At 37.7% G+C, this 27,569-nt stretch overlaps 1 protein-coding gene across 1 annotated transcript in view; it reads left to right on the top strand.

Annotated features, from left to right (window-relative positions):
• TMEM65 (transmembrane protein 65) overlaps positions 1 to 27,569 on the top strand; it is a 60,709-nt gene that overhangs the window by 1,347 nt on the left and 31,793 nt on the right. The gene's annotated exons all lie outside the window — the stretch shown is intronic.

Below are 27,569 nucleotides of genomic sequence, written 5' to 3'. Positions count from 1 at the left end.
AATAATTTGGAACGATGAAAGCAAAACAATTTTTAAGCTGGCATGTTAAAATAGGGTATTTCTAAAAGAAGTCCAGAATGGGGTAGGTCAGAATTTGAGTCTAGGTGAAAAGGCTAAAAGTTCAGAAAATAAAAAGGATGAAAGGAGCAGACGACTAAAGTGGATGTCTTAAAATAATTTCTGCCGCTTAAATACAGTTATGTAAACAAAACACATTGCTTCAGTTTGTATTACATTCTGATGTGTTTGAAAGTTTTAAAAAAGTTTACTTCCCCCTCTAAACTTGGTAGGTACATAAACATCTCATAGATTCCAAAGTGTAGAGCACATTGATTTAGATCCTGGCATTTGATTTGCCAGACTTGAAAGTATATCTTTAGCTGATGTGCAGGAATGGAGGAAAGAATTATCTACCTCATGTAAGCATGACGTTATCTGTACTACTTCAGAAACTTGTTTTAGTTGTGGGTTTTAATCACATTTTTTTCCCCTCGGTTCAGGGAATTGTGGACCAATTTACAGTGGTCGATTGATTCCAGACATTGTTTACCCAGAGTGCTTTTACAGGAAAATGTAACATCCAATTAATTCCATTATTCTATATGTAATCATGATGTTATATGGAATCATAAACACTAGCACATTTGTAATCTATGTGTGCACTCAGTATGCAGTTCAAAAATAGTCAATTCTGAAAATATGCTCCTTGGAAAATCATATAGTCGGTCATGTACTAGAACATTAACTTTTGAACCTTTCTCCACTGACACGACTGTTAGAACACACATTTTACCTTTTCCAAGTAATTTCTTGGAAATTCTACATTGTCAACAAGTTACAAGATTGGAAGGCCCTATGAGTATAGTTTCATGGCAGTTCTTGAAAATCATGTCCTGCAAGGTGACTGAATAATTTTTTTCTCATACATTATTATTTTTGTACATGCCAGCAGTATTGCAGTAGCAATGCTACATTTCCTAATAAAGATAATATTTTTAAATTTAACATGGTTTTAAGTATTCTGAAAAGGACCTAAACACTTTAGTCAATGGAGATCGTTAGCATCAGTTAAAGTTAGTTATGTTACTAATATGAGAGAGAAATTAGTAATTTAAATTGTTTTCTTTGCTCAGGAGAAACAGTCAATGATATTTGAAACAATGGTTAGTCAGATGCTTATCTCTCTTGTTTATAAGCTAAAGAACATCAAAGTTTAAATCAGCTATTTTTGCTGATGTTGATGACAAAATGATTGTCCTATGAATCAAATGACACAGATGCTGCTGCTTTGTTAGTATAGTCTTGGTGTTCACTTATTTTCAGTATCAATACATGGAGTTATTATGGAGATAACTAGGATCATCACTTAGGAAATTACCTTATTCATTAATCATTTAAGGTAAAAGGGATTTTATTATGTTGGGAATGCATACAGTTCATTCCATTGCTGAAATCAACATTTTTTTTTTCCAGTCAGATAAATGGAAAACTCCCATGTTTTCTTTTATTGTTGCTTTTCAAATAATGTTTTCAAGTACTCAACCAATGTATTAAATGTGTATGAACTAAGTGCACTTTCTAACAAAATTAATTCCATTAAAAGAGCTATTTCTTGCCATAGGAAATCTTATTTGTCTTTAGAAAGGGTGCTTGTATAAACTAATGAAGTGTTTTGGATTTGGTGTGGAAATGTTACTGAAAAAATATCATCCATGCTTTGATACGGCAGTGGAATGTGCTGTTGAAATTTGGCACATTTGCCCTTATCTTTCTTATATGTTTATCAGTAGGCATGTGATATAATCTGTGATGAGATAAAGCTTTGGAATCAGTTTGTAATAGATGAGGCAGACCTTGTGGGATGTCTTATCATAGTTAAATAGAATATTGTGATTTTTAAAATTACAAACTGATTTCTTCCCCAATTTTAAAAAAAGTTGAGGTTGTGCCTTGAATTTACCTGCTCAGCCTCATCGCTCTTCTTCCAGAAACAGACCATATTCTGCTGATAGAGCATTATTCATGTTTTTACAAGCAGTACTGGCAAGCTGACATTATTACAGTTGCCTTTCAATGTTAGCCAAAAATTTTAAAACAAATTTTCTTCCCAATTTTTGTAATTAATATTTCCATTTATAATTATTTTTAAAAGCTTTTAAAATATAGCAATTTGGTATTGAAAGATAGACAGTGCTTGTTGTATTAGTTATCCATTATGGTATAACAAATTATCCTAAAACACAGTGGCTTAAAACAAGCATGTATTAACTCCTAATTTCTGAGGCTCATGAATCCTATAGCATCTTAGTTGAGTATTTCTGGACCAGGATCTTACGAAGTTGAAATCAAGCTCTCAGCTGGGGTGGCATCATCTGAAGTCTTGACTGGGGCTGGAGGATCCATTTCCAAGAAGTCTCACTCACATAGCTGTTGACTGGATGTCTCAATTCCCTCCCATGTGGTCCTCCACAGGGCTGCCTGAGTAGTCTCATGACATGGCAGTGGGTTTCCTCTATAGCAAGTGATGACAGAGCGAGAGAGAGCGAGTGTGTTTGCAAGACAGCACCTGTGAGCACCTAAGCTGGAAGCCACAGACTTTTATAACGCAGTCTTAGAAGTGAGAGTCCATGTCTTTTGTCCTGACACATTGTGGGAGAGTACTACACAAGGTGTGAATACAAGGGAGTGGGAATCATTGAGGGTACATCTTTGAGGCTGGCTTCCACACTTTAAGGTGGTGTAATTAATGCTTATCAGAGAGTTCCACAGGGAGACAAGAACTGGTATTGGAGAGATACAATGAGAGATAATGTTTTGAAAAAAAGAGCCTCTTAGGGAATATTTTTGTTATAATATGTATACTTAAGATATTTAAAAAATGAGATTCTTTTTACATACAGCAAATAAAATATGTATTGTGGTGAACAGAGCAGTTTTTCTATCAATGTTATATCTTAATTAGCTTGCATTTTTTGGTTCCTCTATATGAGTGGTAATTGTGTGCTTTTGACATTTTTTACCATTTAGCTACATCTGTATACATTAACCAAATAATTCTAAACTTTAATCTTGTAGTCCCCCAGTTTTTGTGATTGTTTAAGGTAGGGTGAAGAGCTTTGTTTTGAGAACTTGCCATATAGCATAAGAGGACTTTGACAAAATGAAAGACTGGAAGATAAAGAGCTTATACTAAATTGAATATCTAGAACACTTAAAAATAAATTAGGATTTCTTATGGAATCCCTGTTCACTAGAGATCTTGGACCTTTAACAAGATTATCCTCATTTTTTTTCAGCCCATTGCTCAGGATTATGTGAGAAAATAGAAATTCTTTATTTTTTATTTTTTTATTTTTTGAGACAGAGTCTCACTCTGTTGCCCAGGGTGGAGTGCAGTGGTGCAATCTCGGCTCAGTGCACCTGCATCTCCCGGGTTCAAGCTGGGATTGCAGACGTGCACCACTGCGCCTGGCTAAGTTTTGTATTATTAGTGGAGGTGGGGTTTCACCATCTTGGCCAGGTTCGTCTCAAACTCCTGACCTCAGGTGACCCGCTCAGCTTAGCCTTCCAAAGTGCTGGGATTACAGTCGTGAGCACCGCGCCTAGCCGAAAATATAAATTATTTTAAGCTGTTAGCCTCTGGAATGGATTGAGAATAGTTTGCTTTTGTCCAATAAGAAAAAGGGCGAGAAAAACATTTTATACTCCAAATTAAGATACGTGAATAAAGATATTTCAGTGCCTTTGTTGAGATAGTAAAAAGGAAAAAGGGAAGTATAGCTCCACCTGGGCCCGGCAAGAGGGGAAGAACAAGGACGTGGATAAGAAGTATGAATTGAGGCAAGAGGAGTGAGAGATCTCTGATGAGCCATGGGCTTCTATAAGTTGAGTTAGGCTCAGTTAAATGAAGCTTTGCTACAATCAGTTATTTTACCAGTATGGAAAGAACCTAATTACAGTAGTATATTCCAACAAACTTAATTCTGAGTTCTTTAGAGTTACTGGGTGTGTTGGATTGGTCTTATTACCAGGGATTACTGTCAGTAGAAGACAGATAATCAAGTAAAGTTTTTTTTTTTTTTCATTATAAAAGGCATATATGCTATTTAACAATGTTTAATCATCACTTACATGTAACTGATGTCCAGAGTTATGTGTGACTTCAAATAACAACCCTTCTATTATATCTCATGATTTTGTGGATCAAGAATATAGGCAGTTGCAGGTAGAGAGTTCATAGGAAATAAAAAAAATAAAAGAAAAAAGGATATAGGCAGGGCTCAGCTGGATGCTGTTTCTTATGGCCTTTATGGAGGTCGTTACATAAACTTTGGCTGGCTAATGGTCTGGTCAGAAGGTCCAACATCGGTTTATTTACATGTCTGGCACTTTGGTAGAGATGACTGGAGGGCTGGACTCAACTGGAACTGTTGACCCAAGGAGATGGATATGGCCTCATCAGCATGACAGTGTTAGCATGGTTGTAATAATTAGGTCAGGTCTCCTAGAGAAAATGTTCCAAGGGGGCTGGGTTGAAGCTGTAAGACTTTGTATTCGTTTTCTTTCTTTTTTTTGAGACGGAGTCTCGTGTTGTCACTCAGTCTGGAGTGCAGTGGTGTGATCTCGGTTCACTGCAACCTCTGCCTCCTGGGTTCAAGTGATTCTTTTGCTTCAGCCTCCCTGAGTAGCTGGGACTACAGGTGCACGCCACCATGCTTGGCTAATTTTTGTATTTTTAGTACAGATGGGGTTTCGCCATGTTGGCCATGTCGAACTCCTGACCTCAGGTAATCTGCCCGCCTCGGCCTCCCAAAGTGCTAGGATTACAGGCGTGAGTCACCACGCCCAGCGTGTATTAGTTTTCTATTGCTGCTGTAACACCACAAATACAGTGGCATAAAACAACGTACTGTTTTAGAGTTCTCAAAGTTTAAAGTCCAAAATAAGTCTTCAGGGACTAAAATCAAAGTGTCAGCAAGGTTCTGTCCTTCTAGAGAGTCCAGGGGAGAGTATGTTCTTTGCTTCTTTCATCTTTTGGGATTCCTTAGTTCCTGGACACATCACTAAAACCTCTGCTCCCTCATTGACCTTTTTGCCTCCCTATTATAAGAACCCTCATGATTATATTTAGGTTTTACCTGGATAATCCAGGATAATCTCACTCTCTCAAAATCCTTAATTTAATTACATTTGCAAAATTCTTTTTGCCATATAATGTAACATATTTACAGGTTAGGGAATTAGAATGTGGGTATCTTTGGGGGCCATTATTCATCCTACCACAGACTTGTTATGACTTAGCTTTCGAAGTTCCAGAACATTATTTCTGCTGCATGTAATTGGTCAAGCAAATCACTAAAACCAGTTCAGATTCAATAGAAGGGAAATTAAAAGGAGGACAGAAAGGCAATTCCTTATGTATCAGACTCTTCACCTTTCTATTAAATAAACTTTTGGGTAATTGTTTTCCTTGATTGTGTTGTCTCTTCACTTCTCAGTTCTTGACTAAATTCTAAATATTAGAAACTTGGGAAATACGGCTTCCAGGTAAGTCAAACACTTATATCTATAGTTTAATTTACCAGTATTAATTTGCTGTTTTTCACCTTAATAGTCATTTATTGCCTATTTTTTGTGACAAATTTTTATGAACAAATTTGTGGATAGGAAAATTGAAGTAATATAAAGTCAGCAATTTATAGGGTCACCCAGAGGGTCAGGTGGAACTACAGATCATGATCTTGAAAGTTTGGGATGATGTGATATTTTGCCATTATTAGTGGAGATTGTTTTCATTTTTCTAAAAATAGTGATGAGATTGCATAACCACACTCTTGTCTGGTTTCCTTTGGTGTGTTTGGGTATAAAATAACTTGAACAAATAGGGACTAAATCCTTGAGTGTAGATTTTATTAGCATCTTACCCAAGTCATCTGAATTAGTTAGTATGTAGCTTTATAGGACTCTAGCCTTATCTTTGACTCACAGGTTTATGTCTGCTTTAAGTAAAGGAAAACACATGAAAACAAGTCGTTATATATTAAAATTACCTCAGACAGACATTAAGAGGTAAGAGTAAATAAGAGGTTCTTGTAGATAAAAGACTGTAGGTAACAAAATCATTTCTCCTAAGCTCTGAGACATTTACTTTGATTGCTTTTGATGATAAAATATTTGAACATATTGCATTTTTTATCTGCCTTAGTAAAAATATAATGAGCATAATTTAGCTTCTACCAGATGTCGGAATCCTTATATACTATATTTTAATACAATAAGTTTCTTTGGGGCTACTTCTATTTGTAGACATGCTAGTCATTACACCAAATGCCTCCAGAACACTGCTGTTTCAGTTGGCATGCTTTGTAGACTGCGTCATAGTGGTAGTGAAATGTGTTGGGCTTAGTCTGCCCCTCCCTCCTCCTCAGTGCTCTCAGACTTTTCTACTCTGTTCTCATTCATTCCTGTAGTTATGGTAAACTCTTCTCTGCTGTGTAAGGAGGTCTACTTCATGGCATCCTGTTATTGTTTCTAAAGTCTGCTTTTACTTCTGCCAATTGTCACTCTTCCATTGTGTTTAATTTTCTTCTTTTTCTTTTCTCTCTCTTTTTGCTTCCTCCCTCTGCTTTTCAGTAGGGTTTAATCCTGAGAGACATTTCAAGGATCACTGTTCTCTTTGTGTTTTCAGCTAACTAGTTGCATCTATCACATTATTCTTGATTTTTGACTCTTTAGCTCTTGCACTAAAGATCTTTCTTTTGATAATATCCCTCATAATAGGTTTTATAGTAGATTCTACTGCAAAGGCTATGGTTGCACAATAAAATCCTTTAAATTTTCTTACTAAAGTTGTACTAGATAATAGAATTGCTCTAGATTACCTACTGGCTAAATGGGGAAGAATCTGTGCAGTTGTTGACACTTCTTGTTGTATGTGGATGAATATATCAGTTATTATGGAGATTCAGTTGTAGGGGATTAATGAACAGGCTGCTTGGCTGAAAATGCACCAGAATTAAGCAGTTAACTGTGGAAATGACTTAAAATTGTCATGGTTAAAGACACAGTTGACAAGAAAATTTGGTTATTTCTGTGACTTACAATAATTAATTTAAATAATCACCATAATTAGGACTGATAACATACCAAGACACTCCAGAATTTTAGGAGGCTCATGCAATTTTGGAATATGTATTAGTAACATATCCATAAACTATAACTCAAAGAATGTTAAACATCATTTCTTATTTGACAATGACTCCCATGTAATTTAACTTACCAGATAAGCTTGTTTATTATCTCTCTTTTGGATGCTGCAAGGACCCTCTGTGTAACGTACCAGAGTTAGTTTGAAGTCAAAAGACTTAACTTTGAATTCGAAATTTGATTTTGGAAGTGCATCAAATTTGTCAAAGATTTAAAGCACTTAAAATAGGATCAAAGATCACTGTAAAATAATCGTCATACTTTTAGCAAAGTGGTAATTAAAAGGTTTTTAAAACCAAAACCCTTTATTCTTCGATAGAGGAGTGACTCTGTTTTCCACACAATCAGAAATCCTAGTAAAGATAGCATGAGATGGAATCTGTTTCTCCTCTCCCTCTTTCTTTTTTTGCAGTTTACTTAAAAGGTAAACAAACATATTTGCTCCCTCTTCTTAATACTACACAAAATTCTTATTCAAAAGAGAAAACCAAATTTTACTATTTTTTTTTTTTTTGTACTTTAAGTTCTAGGATACATGTGCACAATGTGCAGGTTTGTTACATATGTATACATGTGCCATGTTGGTGTGCTGCACCCATTAACTCATCATTTACATTAGGTATATCTTCTAATGCTATCCCTCCCCCAACCCCCATCCCACGACAGGCCCTCGTGTGTGATGTTCCCCTTCCTGTGTCCAAGTGTTCTTACTGTTCAGTTCCCACCTACGAGTGAGAACATGCTGTGTTTGGTTTTCTATCCTCGAGATAGTTTGCTCAGAATGATAGTTTCCAACTTCATCCATATCCCTACAAAGGACATGAACTCATCCTTTTTATGGCTGCATAGTATTCTATGGTGTATATATGCCACATTTTCTTAATCTAGTCTATCATTGATGGGCATTTGGGTTGGTTCCAAGTCTTCACTATTGTGAATAGTGCCGCAGTAAACGTGTGCATGTGTCTTTATAGCAGCATGATTTATAATCCTTTGGGTATGTACTCAGTAATGGGATGGCTGGGCCAAATGGTAGTTCTAGTTCTAGATCCTTGAGGAATCACCACACTGTCTTCCACAATGGTTGAACTAGTTTACAGTCCCACCAACAGTGTAAAAGTGTTCCTATTTTTCCCCGTCCTCTCCAGCATTTGTTGTTTCCTGACTTTTTAATGATAGCCATTCTAACTGGTGTGAGATGGTATCTCATTGTGGCTTTGATTTGCCTTTCTCTGATGACCAGTGATGATGAGCCTTTTTTCATGTGCCTATTGGCTGCATAAATGTCTTCTTTTGAGAAGTGTCTGTTCATATCCTTCGCCCACTTTTTGATGGAGTTGTTTGATTTTTAAGTTCTTTGTTGATTCTGGATATTAGCCCTTTGTCAGATGAGTAGATTGCAAAAACTTTCTCCCATTCTGTAGGTTGCCTGTTCACTCTGATGGTAATTTCTTTTGCTGCGCAGAAGCTCTTTAGTTTAATTAGATCCCATTTCTCAATTTTGGCTTTTGTTGCCCTTGCTTTTGGTGTTTTAGACATGAAGTCCTTGCCCATGACTATGTCCTGAATGATATTGCCTAGGTTTTGTTCTAGGGTTTTTATGGTTTTAGGTCTAACATTTAAGTCTTTAATCCATCTTGAATTAATTTTTGTATAAGGTCTAAGGAAGGGATCCAGTTTCAGCTTTCTACATATGGCTAGCCAGTTTTCCTGGCACCATTAAATAGGGAATCCTTTCCCCATTTCTTGTTTTTGTCAGGTTTGTCAAAGGTCAGATGGTTGTAGATGTGTGGTATTTTTTCTGACGGCTCTCTTCTGTTCCATTGGTCTATATCTCTGTTTTGGTACCAGTACCATGCTGGTTTTGTTACTGTAGCCTTATAGTATAGTTTGAAGTCAGGTAGGGTGACACCTGCAGCTTTGTTCTTTTGGCTTAGGATTGTCTTGGCAATGCAGGGTCTTTTTTGGTTCCATATGAACTTTAAAGTAGTTTTTTCCAATTCCATGAAGAAAGTCATTGGTAGCTTGATGAGGTGGCATTGAATCTATAAATTACCTTGACAGTATGGCTGTTTTCATGATATTGATTCTTCCTATCCATGAGCGTGGAATATTCTTCCATTTGTTTGTGTCCTCTTTTATTTCATTGAGCAGTGGTTTGTAGTTCTCCTTGAAGAGGTCCTTCACATCCCTTGTAAGTTGGATTCCTAGATATTTTATTCTCTTTGAAGCAATTGTGAATGGGAGTTCACTCATGATTTGGCTCTCTGTTTGTCTGTTATTGGTGTATAGGAATGCTTGTGATTTTTGCACATTGATTTTGCATCCTGAGACTTTGTTGAAGTTCTTATCAGCTTAAGGAGATTTTGGGCTGAGGTGATGGGGTTTTCTAAATTTACAATCATGTCATCTGCAAACAGGGACAATTTGACTTCCTCTTTTCCTGATTGAATACCCTTTATTTCTTTCTCCTGCCTGATGGCCCTGGCCAGAACTTCCAACACTGTGTTGAATAGGAGTGGTGAGAGAGGGCATCCCTGTCTTGTGCCAGTTTTCAAAGGGAATGCTTCCAGTTTTTGCCCATTCAGTATGATATTGGCTGTGGGTTTGTCATAAATAGCTCTTGCTATTTTGAGATACGTCCCATCAGTACCTAATTTATTGAGAGTTTTTAGCATGAAGAGTTGTTGAATTTTGTCGAAGGCCTTTTCTGCATCTATCGAGATAATCATGTGATATTTCTCTTTGGTTCTGTTTATATGCTGGATTATGTTTATTGATTTGCATATGTTGAACCAGCCTTGCATCCCAGGATGAAGCCCACTTGATCATGGTGGATAAGCTTTTTGATGTGCTGCTGGATTCAGTTTGCTAGTATTTTATTGAGGATTTTTGCATCAATGTTCATCAGGGATAGTGGTCTAAAATTCTCTTTTTTTGTTGTATCTCTGCCAGGCTTTGGTATCAGGATGATGCTGCCTCATAAAATGAGTTAGGGAGGATTCCCTCTTTTTCTATTGATTGGAATAGTTTCAGAAGGAATGGTACCAGCTCCTCTTTGTACCTCTGGGGTACAATTTGACTGTGAATCCATCTGTTCCTGGACTTTTTTTGGTTGGTAGGCTATTAATTATTGCCTTAATTTCAGAGTCTGTTATTGGTCTATTCAGGGATTCAACTTCTTCCTGGTTTAGTCTTGGGAGGGTGTGTGTGTCCAGGAATGTATACATTTCTTCTGGATTTTCTAGTTTATTTGCATAGAGGTGTTTATAGTATTCTCTGATGGTAGTTTGTATTTCTGTGGGATAGGTGGTGATACCCCTTTATCATTTTTTATTGTGTGTATTTCATTCTTCTCTCTTTTCTTCTTTATTAGCCTTGCTAGCAGTCTATCAATTTTGTTGATCTTTTCAAAAAACCAGCTCCTGAATTTGTTGATGTTTTGAAGGTTTTTTTGTGCCTCTGTCTCCTTCAGTTCTGCTCTGATCTTAGTTATTTCTTGCCTTCTGCTAGCTTTTGAATGTGTTTGTTCATGCTTCTCTAGTTCTTTTAATTGTGATGTTAGCGTGTCAATTTTAGATCTTTCCTGCTTTCTTTTCTGGGCATTTAGTGCTATAAATTTCCCTCTACACGCTGCTTTAGATATGCCCCAGAGATTCTGGTATGTTGTATCTTTGTTCTCATTGGTTTCAAAGAACATCTCTATTTCTGCCTTCATTTTGTTATGTACCCAGTAGTTATTCAGGAGCAGGTTGTTCAGTTTCCATGTAGTTGAGCAGTTTTGAGTGAGTTTGTTAATCCTGAGTTCTAGTTCGATTGCACTGTGGTCTGAGAGACAGTTTGTTATATTATAATTTCTGTTCTTTTACATTTGCTGAGGAATGCTTTACTTCCAATTATGTGGTCAATTTTGGAATAAGTGCAATGTGATGCTGAGAAGAATGCATATTCTGTTGATTTGGGATGGAGAGTTCTATAGATGTCTATTAGGTCTGCTTGGTGCGGAGCTGAGTTCAATTCCTGGATATCCTTATTAACTTTCTGTCTCGTGGATCTGTCTGATGTTGACAGTGGGGTGTTAAAGTCTCCCATTATTATTCTGTGGGAGTCTAAGTCTCTTTGTAAATCTCTAAGGACTTGCTTTATGAATCTGGGTGCTCCTGTATTGGGTGCATATATATTTAGGATAGTTAGCTCTTCTTGTTGAATTGATCCCTTTACCATTATGTAATGGCCTTCTTTGTCTCTTCTGATCTTTGTTGGTTTAAAGTCTGTTTTATCAGAGACTAGGATTGCAACCCCTGCTTTTTTGTTGTTGTTTTCCATTTTCTTGGTAGATCTTCCTCCATTCCTTTATTTTGAGCCTGTGTGCATCTCTGCATGTGAGATGGGTCTCCTGAATACAGCACACTGATGGTCTTGACTCTTTATCCAATTTGCCAGTCTGTGTCTTTTAATTGGAGCATTTAGTCCATTTACATTTAAGGTTAATATTGTTATGTGTGAATTTGATCCTGTCATTATGATGTTAGCTGGTTATTTTGCTCGTTAGTTGATGCAGTTTCTTCCTAGCATCGATGGTCTTTACATTTTGGCATGCTTTTGCAGTGGCTGGTACTGGTTGTTCCTTTCCATGTTTAGTGCTTCCTTCAGGAGCTCTTGTAAGGCAGGCCTGGTGGTGACAGAATCTCTTAGCATTTGTTTGTCTGTAATGGATTTTATTTCTCCTTCACTTATGAAGCTTAGTTTGGCTGGGTGTGAAATTCTGGGTTGAAAATTCTGTTCTTTAAGAATGTTGAATATTGGCCCCCACTCTCTTCTGGCTTGTAGAGTTTCTACCGAGAGATCTGTTGTTACTCTGATGAGCTTTCCTTTGTGGGTAACCCGACCTTTCTTTCTGGCTGCCCTTAACAATTTTTCCTTCATTTCAACTTTGGTGAATCTGACAGTTATGTGTTTTGGAGTTGCTTTTCTCAAGGAGTATCTTTTGTTGCATTCTCTGGATTTCCTGAATTTGAATGTTGGCCTGCCTTGCTAGGTTGTGGAAGTTCTCCTGGATAATATCCTGAAGAATGTTTTCCAACGTGGTTCCATTCTCCCTGTCGCTTTCAGGTACACTCATCAGATGTAGATTTGGTCTTTTCACATAATCCCATATTTCTTGGAAGCTTTGTTCTTTCTTTTTACTCTTTTTTTCTATAAACTTCTGGCTTCATTTCATTCATTTGATCTTCAACCACTGATACCCTTTCTTCCAGTTGATCAAATCGGCCATTGAAGCTTGTGCGTGCATCATGTAGTTCTTGTGCCATGGTTTTCAGCTCCATCAGGTCATTTAAGGACTTCTCTACGGTGTTTATTCTAGTTGGCCATTCGTCTAATCTTTTTTCAAGGTTTTTAGCTTCTTTGTGATGGGTTCAAACATTCCCCTTTAGCTCAGAGAGGTTTGTTATTGCTGATCGTCTGAAGCCTTCTTCTCTCCACTCGTCAAAGTCTTTCTCCATCCAGCTTTGTTCCATTGCTGGTGAGGAGCTATGTTCCTTTGGAGGAGAAGAGGCGCGCTCTGATTTTTAGAATTTTCAGCTTTTTTCCTCTGGTTTCTCCCCATCTTTGTGGTTTTATCTATCTTTGATCTTTGATGATGATGACGTACAGATGGGATTTTGGTGTGGATGTCCTTTCTGTTTGTTAGTTTTCCTTCTATCAGTCAGGACCCTCAGCTGCAGGTCTGTTGGAGTTTGCTGGAGGTCCACCCCAGACCGTGTTTGCCTGGGTATCACCAGCTGAGGCTGCAGACCAGCAAATATTGCAGAATGGCAAATGTTGCTGCCTGATCATTCCTTTGGAGGGTTCGTCTCAGAGGGGCACCTGGCCGTATGAGGTGTCAGTCGGCCCTTCCTGGGAGGTGCCTGCCAGTTAGGCTACTCGGGCGTCAGGGACCCATTTGAGGAGGCAGTCTGTCCGTTCTCAGATCTCAAACTCTGTGCTGGGAGAACCACTACTCTCTTCAAAGCTGTCAGACAGAGACATTTAAGTCTGTAGAAGTTTCTGTTGCTTTTTATTCAGCTGTGCCCTGGCCCCAGAGTTGGAGTATACAGAGGCAGGCCGGCCTCCTTGAGCTGAGGTGGGTTCCACCCAGTTCAAGCTTCCTGGCTGCTTTGTTTAGGTACTCAAGCCTCAGCAATGGTGGGCACCCCTTCCTCAGCCTCGCTGTTGCCTTGCAGTTTGATCTCAGACTGCTGTGCTAGCAATGAGCAAGGCTCTGTGGGCATGGGACCCTCCGAGCCAGGCGCAGTATATAATCTACTGGTGTGCCATTTGCTAAGACCGTTGGAAAAGTGCAGTATTAGGGTGGGAGTGATCCAATTTTCCAGGTGCTGTCTGTCACAGCTTCGCTTGGCTAGGAAAGGGAATTCCCTGACCCCTTGAGCTTCTGGTTGAGGCAATGCCTCGTCCTGCTTCGGCTTACACTCTGTGGGCTGCACCCACTGTTCTGTGCCCACTGTCCAGCAAGCCCCAGTGAGATGAACCCAAGTACCTCAGTTGGAAATGCAGAAATCACCATCATTGCTCACGCTGGGAGCTGTAGACTGGAGCTGTTCGTATTCAGTCATCTTGGAACCTCACTCCAAATTTTGCTTTTGTATTAGTGTATTACCAATACTAAAACTAAAGCTAATTTTAATAAAAGCTTATAAACAAATTGGATTTTCATAAACCTTTTATAATCTCTTAGCATTTTTTCTTTTTTTTTTTTTAGACAAGAGTCTTGCACTATCACCAAGGCTTGAATGCAATGGCATGATCTTGGCTCACTGCAATCTCCGCCTCCTGAGCTCAAGTGATTCTCATGACTAAGCCTCCTGAGTAGCTGGTACTACAGGCGTACACTACCACCCCTGGCTGATTTTTGTATTTTTAGTAGAGACAGGGTTTCAGTATGTTGGCCTGGCTGGTCTTGAGCTCCTAACCTCAAGTGATCCACCCATTTCTGCCTCCCAAAGTGCTGAGATTATAGGCATGAGCCACTGCACCCAGCCAATGTTTTCTGTTTTTCTTTTTCCAGTTTGCTATATTAATTTAATTTTATCTATATCTTAAAAAAATTCCTTCATTTTGAAACAACCGTTAAATATCTTCTAAGCTAGATAGATGAAATTATTTTTTCTCAGCAAATACACATTTTCATGTTTTTTACAACTTTCCTTATCAAAAACGTATCTTGACCTGGTGCTGTGGCTCACGCCTGTAATCCCAACAGTTTGGGAGGCCAAGGCGGGTGGATCACCTGAGGTCAGGAGTTTGAGACCAGCCTGGACAACATGGTGAAACCCCATCTCTACTAAAAGTACAAAAAATTAGCTGAGCATGGTGGCAGATGCCTGTAATCCTGCTGCTTGGGAAGCTGAGGCAGGAGAATCGCTTGAACCAGGGAGGCAGAGGTTGCAGTGAGCCGATATCCTGCCATTTCACTCCAGCCTGGTCAACAAGAGCGAAACTCCATCTGAAAAAAACCCTCCAAAAAACCAACCAAAAAAAATCTTGCTTTTTTAAATTTCTTGTTTTTTATTTTTTTGAGACAGAGTCTTGCTCTGTTGCCCAGGCTGGAGTGCAGTGGTGCAACCTCTGCTCACTGTAACCTCTGCCTCCTAGGTTCAAGCAATTCTCCTGCCTTAGCCTCCTGAGTAGCTGGGATTACAGGTGCATGCCACCATGCCTGGCTAATTTTTGTATTTTTTTTAGTAGAGATGGGGTTTCACTTTGTTGGCCAGACTGGTCTCGAACTCCTGACTTCAAGTGGTTCGCCTGCCTCTGCCTCCCAAAGTGTTGGGATTACAGGTGTGAGCCACTATACCCAGCCCAAAATCTTGCTTTTTAAAAACACTCTGTATACAGACTTGTTTCGTTTTATATCTAGTAGTTTTAATTATATATATTAATTACAGGATTTTTTTTTTTTTTTTTTTCTTGAGATAGAGTTTTGCTCTTGTTGCCCAGGCTGGAGTGCAGTGGCATGATCTCAGTTCACCGCAACCTCTGCCTCCCTGGTTCAAGCCACTCTCCTGCCTTAGCCTCCGGAGTAGCTGGGATTGCAGGTGCCCGCCACCACGCCCAGCTAATTTTTTGTATTTTTAGTAGAGATGGGATCTCGCCATGTTGGCCAAGCTGGTCTTGAACTCCTGACCTTGGGGGAGTCACCTGCCTCAGCCTCCCAAAGTGCTGGGACTACAGGCATGAGCCACTGTGCCCAGTCTACAGTTTTAACTCTTAGTAGTCTTAATGTCTAGCGAAAACCTGTGAAGTAATCTTGAACTGTTTCATATCAGTATTTGTAAATGAAAACCATTTTGCATTTTTTTAGAAAGATGTTTTCTCAATGTTTTTGTTGATTAACAGATCTAAGTATATTTAGCCTTTCTGTGCCGTATAAATGAATTATATATAACTGACAATTCGGAAGCCAATCCTATTTAATTTTACTAACAATTTAAAAACTAGTTTTATTTATCAAATATTAACACATATACAGACACACAGACAGAAGCAGATCTTACAGTTTTCATAAATCTCATTTGTTGGCTTTTAAATAATATTTTTCCCCCATTCTACTACCAGTCTTCCAATTATCTGTTTCATTGCCCTACTCAGTTGTTAGCTGGGCAACCCTCAATTCGCATTTTCAAAGGGATGGCTCTTAGATGAAACAAGGTAGAAAATTTATATCTCAAAGCACAGAGCTGAGATTTCAGGCCTAAATAATTAATTGTGTAATCATTTGCCCAAACCAAGGAAGGAAGTTGTTGGTAAAGGCCCAGCTAAGGCAAGATAGCCAGGAAGAGCACCTTAAACAAAGGTTAGATTTGTTTTGTAAATTCAAACCAATGGTAAGAGTTTCTAGTGACTCGGTTCTCCCTCTCTTCTTGGTGCACAGAGGCAGATAACACCCTTACAAATGGATATATATATATTTTTTCTTTGAGAGAAAGTCTCCCTCTGTCACCCAGGCTGGAGTGCAGTGGTGAGATCTCGGCTCACCGCAACCTTGCCTCCTGGGTTCAAGCGATTCTCCTACCTCAGCATCCTGAGTAGCTGGGACTACAGGCGCGCACCACCCTGCCTGGCTAATATTTTGTATTTTTAGTGGAGACTGAGTTTCACCATGTTAACCAGGATGGTCTTGATCTCCTTACCTCATGATCTGCCTGCCTCGGCCTCCCAAAGTGCTGGGAATACAGGTGTGAGCCACCGCGCCTGGCCGAGATTTTTTTTTATAGATGTAAATTTCTTTTACAAAAGAGTTTCAAAATAGCCAGCTAAATGCCAGAAACGTAGTCTTGAAGACTTATTTAGTTGAATAGGCAGTCTTTTTAACTTAACTACTGTTTCCTAGCTAAAATTATTGAGTTCAGGTTGAAGGCCATTAAGGAAAAGGACAAAAAAAGCATTCTTGGTGCCTAGACTCAGTATGATAGCTCTGAAAAAGAAGCAAGGCTACTTTACCTGAGGTCCTAACTTTTATAAACACTTTATCCAGGATAGCTTTCTTTTAGCCTTTAGTGTAGTATAATAACTAAGCCAAAAGGTTAGCAGATTTAATTTTTACCAATTTGTTGTTTAAGCTTTTTATTTGCCTTTTATAGTCTTTTTCCTTTCCTGTTTTTTTTTTTTTTTTTTTTTTTTTTTTGAAACAGAGTCTCGCTCTGTTGTCCAGACTGTAGTGCAGTGGTGTGATCTCAGCTCACTGCAGCTTCTGCCTCCTAGGTTCAAGCCTCCCTCATGCTTCAGCCTTTCGAGTAGCTGGGATCACAGGCGTGCACTACCATGCCTGGCTAATTTTTATATTTTTAGTATAGATCAGGGTTCACCATGTTGGCCAGGCTGGTCTTGAATTTCTGGCTTCAAGGGATCTGCCCACCATGGTCTCCCAGTGTGCTGACATTACAGGCATGAAACACCATGCCTACTCTCTTTTTATAGTCTTTAAAAAGAGGCAGTAAAAATGTTGAAATCTTTTTTAGAAAGTTCTGCACATCAATAGGCATCCTTAGATGAGACTAATTGAGGAGTCCTCACTTTCAAATGTATGGAATTACCTTTAGTAAGATTTTGCTATCTCTTTAAGTGTTTGCTGCTTCCAGGGCTTAATATTTATACATGTAGAGGTAGGCATAGCCAGAAGGTGGAGTACTCAGTTCTTCAGAAATTAAGGATCTCATCTATTTGGCTTTGGCTCTTAGATCACCTCGATCAGTTTAACCAATGATTTTTCCCTACCTCAGGGTGAAAGAAAAAGAAACAAATGGGGTAGAACACAAAATTCCTGTGGATTTCCAAAAGCCAAAGCTTGCATCCCCGGCAGTATTGCCATTTACTACTAGTTTCTGTCTGACCCAGTCAGACGTCTGAGGCCTCTAACTGAATCCAGACCAGCTAATGATTAGATCCAATTCTGTCCTGGACCCAGTCTAGTTTCTGTCACAACTTCCAAATTCAGTTCAGATAAAAAAAAATTGCTGAAACTCAAATATCTCAAAACATACATCCATGGAGCTTTGGAACCCTAGAGAGAACTTACCCATAATCCCCATTCGCTGAGAGAGAGCAGTAGACACAATGGATCTTGTGGGTACCTCACTAGTAAATAAATGAATATATATGTATTTATATATATATACTCTATATTATTTATAGTTCTGTGTGTGTCTCTCTATATAAAGATTCATTACAATTTCTTCAATACTAAGCTAATACCACAGGACGTGTTCTAGTTTTCTCACTTTCTGTATTTCTAACTCCATTCTGTGATAGAGAAATGCCTAGCTCCTATTATTTTTAATTTATTTATTTATTTTTCACCGCTGCTCCTGTCACCAAAATCTCATCACCACTACTGCCCACATACTCCTATACAGATGCCCTCTTCACACCAACTTTGGCACTGACACCCTGAACCACAATCCCTTCCACTTCCATGTGGAAGCCTTTCTCAACCAACTGGGTTCTTTTTTTTTTTTTTTTTTTTTTTTTTTTTTGAGACAGAGGTCTCCCTCTGTCACCCAGGCTGGAGTACAATGGCATGGTCTCAGCTCACTGCAGCCTCTGCTCTCTGGGTTCAAGCAACTCTCCTGCCTCATCTTCCCTAGTAGCTGGGATTACAGGTGTGCACTACCATGCCTGGCTAATTTTTGTATTTTTAATAGAGATGGGGTTTTGCCATATTGGCCAGGCTGGTCTCAAACTCCTGACCTCGAATGATCTGCCCGTCTTGGCCTCTTAAAATGTTAGGATTACAGGCGTGAGCCACTGCACCAGGCCCAACTGGGTTCTGACACCTTGTACCAGACCGACCTCCCTGTGTGGATACACCTCACACTGCTTGAGCTCTAAAAGCCTGTTCTAGGCTACTGTGGCTTCCCCTGCCCCCTACACAGATGCCTGCCTCACTCATTTCCTCCTCATGGCTTTTGGACAGAACTTTTTGGGAAAGGGAAGAGAAATCCCACCTCCCTCACTTAAATCCTGCAATACTGTAAGGCCAAATCCTACCTCTTCTTGGAGTCTGTCTCCCACTTCTTAGGGAAATAATTTCTCCTTTCTGGAAACTTACACTGTCTTTTTATTTTATTTTATTTTATTATTTATTATTATTATTTTTTTTGAGATGAAGTCTTGCTGTTGTTGCCCTGGCTGGAGTGCAATGGCAAGATCTCGGCTCACTACAAGCTCCACCTCCCAGGTTCAAGCCATTCTCTTACCTCCCGAGTAGCTGGGACTACAGGCACCTGCCACCACGCCTGGCTAAGTTTTGTATCTTTTTTTTAGTAGAGGTGTGGTTTCACAATGTTGGCCAGGCTGATGTCAAACTCCTGACCGCAGGCCATCCGCCTGCCTCGGCCTCCCAAAGTGCTGGGGTTACAGGCGTAAGCCACCACGCCCAGCCGTCTTACACTCTATTTTTTTGTTCTCTAATCATCTCATGTCTGTTTGTACCTCCTACTGACTCCATGTCTTACTTTGCAATCAGGGGCTATTTTTTCCCTTTAATAACTTTTAAAAGTTTTTTTAAAGTGATAAATGCAAAGGCAGATACAAAAAACCCTACTAGTTGAAATATGATGGTTTTTTTAGTTCTAAATACAAAATTTAATCATTGAACTCTCCTTTATTATAGATTAGCTACTCTTCGATAGTTGAATGATAGTAAATTCAAGGAATTTAAAACATTTGACTTCTAAGAAAGAGAATCTTGTTCCTTTGATTTTACGTTAATTTGTATAGGCAGAAAAAATGTATATTAAATTGTAATGCCCTATTATTTCTCTGGATTTATGCAAATTTCATTAAATAATTCATTTTTCATTATTATAGGCAATCCCTACTTTATATAATTTCTATATGCATGAATCTCAGTAACCATGTTTTCGTTAAATAACACCAGTTCCCAACAACTGAGTTCAAATTTCATTTAGTACAGTATAATAACTTCCAGTAATTGCATAAAGTATAAACTTCGCTGCTAGCTCCTTAGTCCATAAACCACTCTGTAAAAACATATGTACATCATGATCATGATCAATCACATTGCTATTTTTAATAGTCTGTTGGTGATTGGTTACTATATATCTGTCATTCAGTTCACACACAGACAGCAAAGCATGTAGGTGTGTTTCCTCGTCTCCTAGTGATAACGTGATGTTTTACAAAAATGGATAATCAAAAGGAAATTGACCCAAAAAAGATGGAAGTACAGCCAAGAAACAAAAGTGAAAATGCTCAAGTGAAATTCCAGTGAAGTGTAAGTGGAGTATAGAAGAAATAGCTGACGGTGGGAATGTTGACACTACTATTGAACTGCTGCCATTTAAGAGACTCCAGATGTACATCCAGAGGAGGTTAGGGAGGGTGAGCTTATAGATATAAATGAAGAAAGTGAGGAGGTTGTGGTGAAAAGATGAATCCCCTTTCAGGGGAAGTGATCCTGGCAGAAAGTTCACATTAAAGGAACCCTTGGAGATATTTCATGACATTGAAAATATAAAGGATAAAATGTTATAAACTAATCCAGATTTAGAAAAGTATGTACAGTTTATCAAGGTATAGAAAGATGCTTGCTGCATATTGTAAGTTATATGATGAGAAGTTATATGAGAAGACTAGTACTGTTAAGCTTACTTCTCATAAGTTTTTTTCAAAGAAAGAACACACTTTATCAGTGTTTCTAATGTTTTAAAGTATACTAAATAAACATTAGTTTTGCTATTTTCAAAATTGTCCTTTACATTTATACCTGTCAATAGGAGAGTTTTTCATGTTTTGACAAAAAAATTTGAAAGGTCACAGAATAATTACAACTTTTCCCATTGGTTACTAAGACTGCTTTGCACAGCTTAAGCTTGCATTATCAGTTACATGACCCCATATTACTGTGCAAAGCAAAGACTGCCTGTATACTAGCATGTGGCACTTCTAAGTTTTATATATATTTTAAAGTTTATATATATTATTTATTTTGTTGCTTGAATATATTTTGATTTAAAAATATTTTTAGCATGCAGATATCCCAAACCTGAGATTGCCATTGTGAAGCGTGCGAAGGAAGTATCCTCAGCAGAGACCCCTGATAGTTTTGGTATAGTACAATCTTACAGTGTTGATTGCAAGTAGTGAAGCATCTATTTGGTGGAACTTCTTGCTTGTTTGAAATAGAATGCCTAATTTTTCTGTTTTTGCATTAGTGTTTTTGAGTGTCTGTATGATGGCACAATAACTGCATGCTCAACTAACTGAAGGATTAAATTTATAACTAAGAAAAGGCAAAATGTTTATATTTAATTATATTTAAATAGAATATTTAAAAATTGTTGAAATAACCATAGCAGGTAAAACATAAGAAGCAGCAAAGTCTGTGAATTTCTTTAGGACAAATGAGTAGGAAAAAAGGGCCCCACACAGGGAAACCTTCAGAATATATTGCAAAGAGAGACTGTATTTTAGATTCAGCCACCATTCAGCTTGATATCTAACTCAGGTTACATGCTACGGTGATGGTGGAAGAGTGTGTGTGTGTGTGTGTGTGTGTGTGTGAGTGTGTGAGAGAGAGAGAGAGAGAGAGAGAGGGAAAGAGAGAGAGTGTAGGGGTATGTTATGAAAGAGGGAGTGGTGAGAGAGAGAGAAAGATTAAAACAAATATCTCTCCGTCCCTGTTTTATTTATTTCTGATTACTATTTGATTTAGATACTTTGCCTAAGAAGTATAACACAGTGTATGAAAGGGAGTCTGAAATATTTTGTGGACCAATTGAAATTTTGTAGGGAGAAGAGTTAAATAAAACTCAGACTGTATATAGGATGTCAGGCAAAAACAGCAAAAACTAAGCTGTAAGAACTTTAGAGAAATATAGGCGCATAGTGTGTTTACACACACACACACACACACACACACAGAGAGACATTGATGTATTAGTATGTTATCTGCAAAAATACCCCAGTATACTCTTACTTTGCCACCTCCAATATTAAAAAATTTAAATCTGAGTTTGCATGTAGAAGTTAAACATTTAATGCAAATGTATTTTGAAGAATAAAATGTTAATTTTGAAATATTCTGAAGATATTTTAATTAGCCCTCAAATACTTATTTGATACTTATTCAAATTTATTCAAATAAAACTCATATTTTATTCTATTAAGAATAAGATACTTATTCTTATAAATTATGGCACACAGTGTCACTAGGAGATCAGGTGCTGCTGAACGATAACTGATAGTAGTACTTACCTGTCAGTGCTCTTGCCTTTTGAAACTCAGTATTTGGTTATATCCCTACTTAGAGTAGTATGCTTCTTTATGAATGTTTAGGTGGTACCTCTCTTGAAAGGATCACGAGGACCTGAACTCATTTTTTGTAACATAAAACTAAGACCCAGAGGGCTTGTAACCTGCTGAAGATTTAGTGACTAATTATATATCAGAGTAGGTATTTGTGTTAGGGCTTTTGGGTTTTTAGTTCAGTTCTGTTTTTCACTCTAATACATTTCTTCAGTGTTAGCAGTGAATTAGCCCTAGGCTATAGGGTATCCAGTTCTTTTGGAACCATATAATAGTTTCCAGTGGTTCTGAAACCATCCAGCAGAAACCACCTAATACTTCCATTCAAAAAACATTTTATTTGGTAACTATAAGGTATCATTTGATTTTCTCCTGTTTATTTTAACTTCATGTTTTTTTTAAAAAATGTATCTGAAGGGAATTACATTTTATGAGGGGTGAAAAAAGCAGTTTGAAAAGGATATTAGTATTTTAGCTAATTGCAGTTTTATTTCAAGTACTAATGAATAACCAGTGTTTTGACAATGTTTTATATATGCACAAACGATTGATTCTTGGTTCTTCCATGTTTTTCTATTGAGAATTTATTAACTGAATGAGAAGTAGAATGGGAAAATGAGAATCTGAGTTCTGGACCTAGCTGTGTGTCTTTGAGTAAGTCACTTAACATCTCTGGGCCTAAGTGGCTACATCTTCAAAGTGGAGCATTAAGTCAGTATTTCACAGTGAGTGTGCTTCTGGTATTTGGGCTGGATAATTCTTCATTATGAAGGACTCTGTTGCGCATTGTAGGAAGTTTAGAATCCTTAATGCTGGTGGTAGCATTTCCCAGTCATTATCATATCCCAAACAACACTGCATATGTAAACCTTTTCTGGGGGGAGGGACCACTTCATATTGAGAACTACTGGCAAGTGGTCTCTAAGAATTCTTTCAGCTTCAACATTCTGTGAAAGAATTCTTATTTGGGGCATGATTGAAAGGGAAGAAGGTAATATATCATACACCGAAAAACCTCTGCTGCTTCTTAGATATGAAACAATTTTATTTTAAAATGAATATATTTTGCGTATCTGTGTAGCCCTCCTCACAGATCTACCATTTATGATGTTCCAAGATAAATTATTTTATTCTAGCTTGCCTTAGACTTTTTCTCTACAGTATTATCCATAGCTGTATGATTTTTTTAAACTAAAAGTTGTATAGTACCATCTCTATATCTAATAAGTAAAAGCAACAAGATTATTTTTTAAGTTGTACTATTGTTTTAATATCTTAGCCTTTAAAAAAGGAATATCATTGTATATAGTAATTATTTTCTTTATCTTTCATAGGCATAAAAGAAGGGAAGGAATATAATTTGTGTTTAGAAATATATATAGTTGTTGAAGTACGCAAGTTATTTGTGTAAAACCACAGATCAGTAGTATATCTGATTATCCTAAAAAAAAAAACTACCATGAAATGCAATAAGAAAAATAAATTATTGGCCAGGCACAGTGGCTCATGCCTGTAATCCCAGCACTTTGGGAGGCCAAGGCGGGTGGATCACCTAAGATCAGGAGTTTTAGATCAGCCTGACCAACATGGATAAACCCCGTCTCTACTAAAAATACAAAATTAGCCAGGTGTGGTGGCGCATGCCTCTAATCCCAGCTACTCGGGAGGCTGAGGCAGGAGAATCGCTTGAACCCGGGAGGTAGAGGTTTCGGTGAGCCAAGATCACGCCATTGCACTCTAGCCTGGGCAACAAGAGCGAAACTCCATCTCAAAAAAAAAAAAAGAAAAATTGTTGTACCTCTAGTATTTACTATTACTTAAGTCAGAGTTAAATAGTTAATAGGGATGGTACATTAATATGGTTGATAAAGGTGATGATTAATTGAGTACTATAGTTATCTTCGTGATTGCTTATGGCCAACTCCTGTCCTCAACTGTTAAACCACTGGCCTCCACCAGTCTGAAATTCATTAGTTACTTCTAGTCCCAGGTCACATGGTAAGTTCCCTGGAAGGTTAACAACGTGACAGTTTTAGTTCTTTTATTTACTTATTGATTTAATTAAAAATATCAATAGTCTTTGGGGGTGCAAGTAGTTTGTAGTTACCTGAATGAATTGTATAGTGATGAAGTCTGGGCTTTTGGTGTACCTATCACCTGAACAGTGTATGTTGTACCCAATAGGTAATTTTTTGTCTCTCACCTTTCTCTTGCCTCTTCCATTCTAAGTCTCCAATTTCCATTACAATATTAGTTTTTATAAGACATAAGTAGAAATTTCTTTTCTACGTAATGTATATATTGCAGTAATTACTTTTAAATGCTAAATAAAATTACAAGATTACACTCAAATGCCTTTATGGGTTTTACGTAAGACATATATATTTAGAAATAATTAAAAAGTCCTTTTACAATTAAAATTTCTGTTTAAAAAGACAGGTTAATTAAAATCTACTAAATTAAAAGTTAAGCTTTGCTATTTCTGAAGAACTTAACTTTAGAAAGCTTAACATTCATTTTTAAATTTTGAATGTCAGGTTTTGTAAGTATATAACTTGACCATATTAATTTGTTTCTTTTTTTAAAAAAAACACTGCCGTGTTGCTTTATAAACCGCTTTTGGTGCATGTTAGACTTTTTGGCATTTGATTTGCTTAAATTATTTTGCTTACAGCATGGTTTGCATTTTAAGTTTGTATTCTTTAATATGTTGTATTTTTATTGTAAATTTTACCTTACCCATTTGAACTTTTGGTTCTATTAAAGGACTAAGCAGTTATTCATAATGTTCAGAATTATGGGTAACTGAGACTCTTGGTCCCCAAATTGTTGCTGAAACTCACTGGTTTAATATCTATTATTTTCATAAATCTTCTAATTAGGTCAGACTGTGATTTGTGTTGCCATGTCTACTTCCTGTACTTTTTTGGGAAAGATATTGGGGTGAGTTTGGAATAAATATTAGGTGGTCAAAGATCAGAAACTGCATAATTAGACACTTAAAGAATACTGAGTTATTTGTAATAAAGGAATAGTATATGCATTAAACTGTTCCTTTTCTGTCATCTCAGGGTGAAGCTGCTTTGATACTTTTCTTATTAAGTTTATTATAAATGATTTGGATTTTTCCTTTCATTTATGATTTTATATTGCTTTTCACATACGTGATAATAGGCTGAAATATCACATTAAGAATCATGATTTCCATGAAAGCATAATAAAAAAAAATAGACTAGGAAATAAGACTGTTTGTTTTTCAGATTTTCTTTTATTTCAAGTATGGATTTACGCACCTTTTAAAGTGTGTGCTATAGTTTGGCTCTGTGTCCTCACCCAAATCTCATCTCACATTGTAATCCCCACGTGTCGAGGGAGGGACCTGGTAGGAAGTGATTGGATCATGGGGGCGGTTTCCCCCATGCTGTTCTCATAGTAGTGAGGAAGTTCTCATGAGATCTGATGGTTTTAAAAGTGGCAGTTTTCCCTGCATGCTCTGTCTCTCCTGCTGCCATGTAAGATATGCCTTGCTTTCCGTTCATCTTCTGCCATGATTGTAAGTTTCCTGAAGGCTTCCCAGCCATGCGGAGCTGCGAGTCAATTAAACCTTCTTTCTTGACAGGGCACGGTAGCTCATGCCTGTAATCCCCAGCACTGTGGGAGGCTGAGGTGGGTGGATCACCAGGTCAGGAGTTCCAGACCAGCCTGACCAACATGGTGAAACCCCATTTCTGCTAAAAAATGAACAAAAATTAGCTAGGCGTGGTGGCATGCGCCTGTAATCCCAACTACTCAGGAGGCTGAGGCAGGAGAATCACTTAAACCTGGGAGGTGGAGGTTGCAGTGAGCCGAGATTGCACCATTGCACTCCAGCTCAGGTGACAGAGCAAGACTCTGTCTCAAAATAAGTAAATAAATAAATAATCTCCTGTCTTTATAAATTACCCAGTCTCAGGTAGTAGCTTCATAGCAGTGTAACAATGGGTTAATACAGTAATTAAATTTAATGGAACATTCAACATGAAAATGACAAATTATAGTTTCTATTAAATAATAGAACTCACTCTATATGCCATTAGCCCTGTTTCTGTGTTTCAGCATCACCATTGTTGTAAACATGTTTTGTAGTTTTATGATGGAGGCTAAAATGTAGAAACTATAGGTGTTGCACATTTCTTTTACTAAAGTCTATTGATTTTCAATTTAGGATGTATCTCTTAGTAGTGTTAAAAGATAATCTTTAGAGAAATTAAAGTTAGCAGAGTTCATTTGAACGAAGAGACAACTCATGAGTTGGGCAGCTCTCTGATTCGTTACTGGTGACAAACCGGCACAGGTTTAGAGAGTTCCTCCCAGCAACACATGGGCAGGCAGTATTTATGGACAGATGCAAGTGCTATACAGAAACAGCTTTTTGTTTACAAGTTGGTGTTTTCATTATTTGGACATGTCTGAGCAGTATGCAGCCTGTCATTGGCTGAAAGGTCAGCTCCTATGATAGGCCAAAGCTCAGCTACTTGTTACAAGAAGATACTCTTGAGATAGATTGCAGTTTGTTTACATATGAACTTAGATTGCAGTTTGCTACATATAGAGGCAGCTCTAGACCAAATTTAATTTAACAATTTCTCCCTTTTGATCAGTCTCTCAATTTCGAGAGTTGACCAAAAGTTTGGGCATTGACACTATTCTTTGTCACCATCATAACAGACTTGTTTGGTCTCTATGGAATTCACAATTGTTAGTGCCAGGTAAGCTGAACGTTTATGTTCTTTTCATGTTTTTATTATTCTAACCATAGCGAGGCCATTTGATGTGCATTGGATGGCTATGCATGAGCATTTAATACTCTTGAGAGGATATGGTGCACCAGGGAGACTATTATCATGGCTATCAGGAGGGTAATACTGAGAGACTGAAGTATACTTCTTAACAGGAGCTCCTGTCAGTTGAACCAATCAAAATCAAATATACTTGTTTTAACAAAGTAGCTTACTTACTGATTTCTGGCAACTGAGTTTCTATCATACCAGATGTATTTATGCAAGTGCAGCAGGAGGTGTTAGCTATTGCATACAGTCTTCTTTGTTCAGACAGCAGAGTCCAAAGCAATGATACTGTCTGAAGCAATTTTAGAAAGATAATTTGAAGAAGTTTGCTGGGCAGCTATAGCCTTTGCAGTAGAATCAGCTTTAGGAGCTAATGTTTGAGACAAATTTCTAATCATAACCTCATTTACATTTATGCCAAGCCAGGGAAGGAGTATTTTACCAACAAATAAAAATAAAAATGTCCGTTTAGAGTCATTTGCACCTGCTGACAAATTCCCCTTTATTTTATAGTGCAAATTAAGAGGTATAGACCAGTGTTCATTTTCCAGTTTGTTATGGAGTGACACTGATACCATTAGAATCCGTAAACCACATTGGTTCCTTATTTTCCACTTATTGATACAGGTAGTTACGTACATATATGATTGATCATAAAATCCTCCACAGATAAAAATATATCTTGGAGGTGCTCAACAGGCAGTCCCT

Source organism: Chlorocebus sabaeus, chromosome 8 (genome assembly GCF_047675955.1).
Source record: "Chlorocebus sabaeus isolate Y175 chromosome 8, mChlSab1.0.hap1, whole genome shotgun sequence".
Lineage (NCBI taxonomy): Eukaryota > Metazoa > Chordata > Mammalia > Primates > Cercopithecidae > Chlorocebus > Chlorocebus sabaeus.
This window is presented reverse-complemented; position numbering and strand designations above follow the sequence as displayed.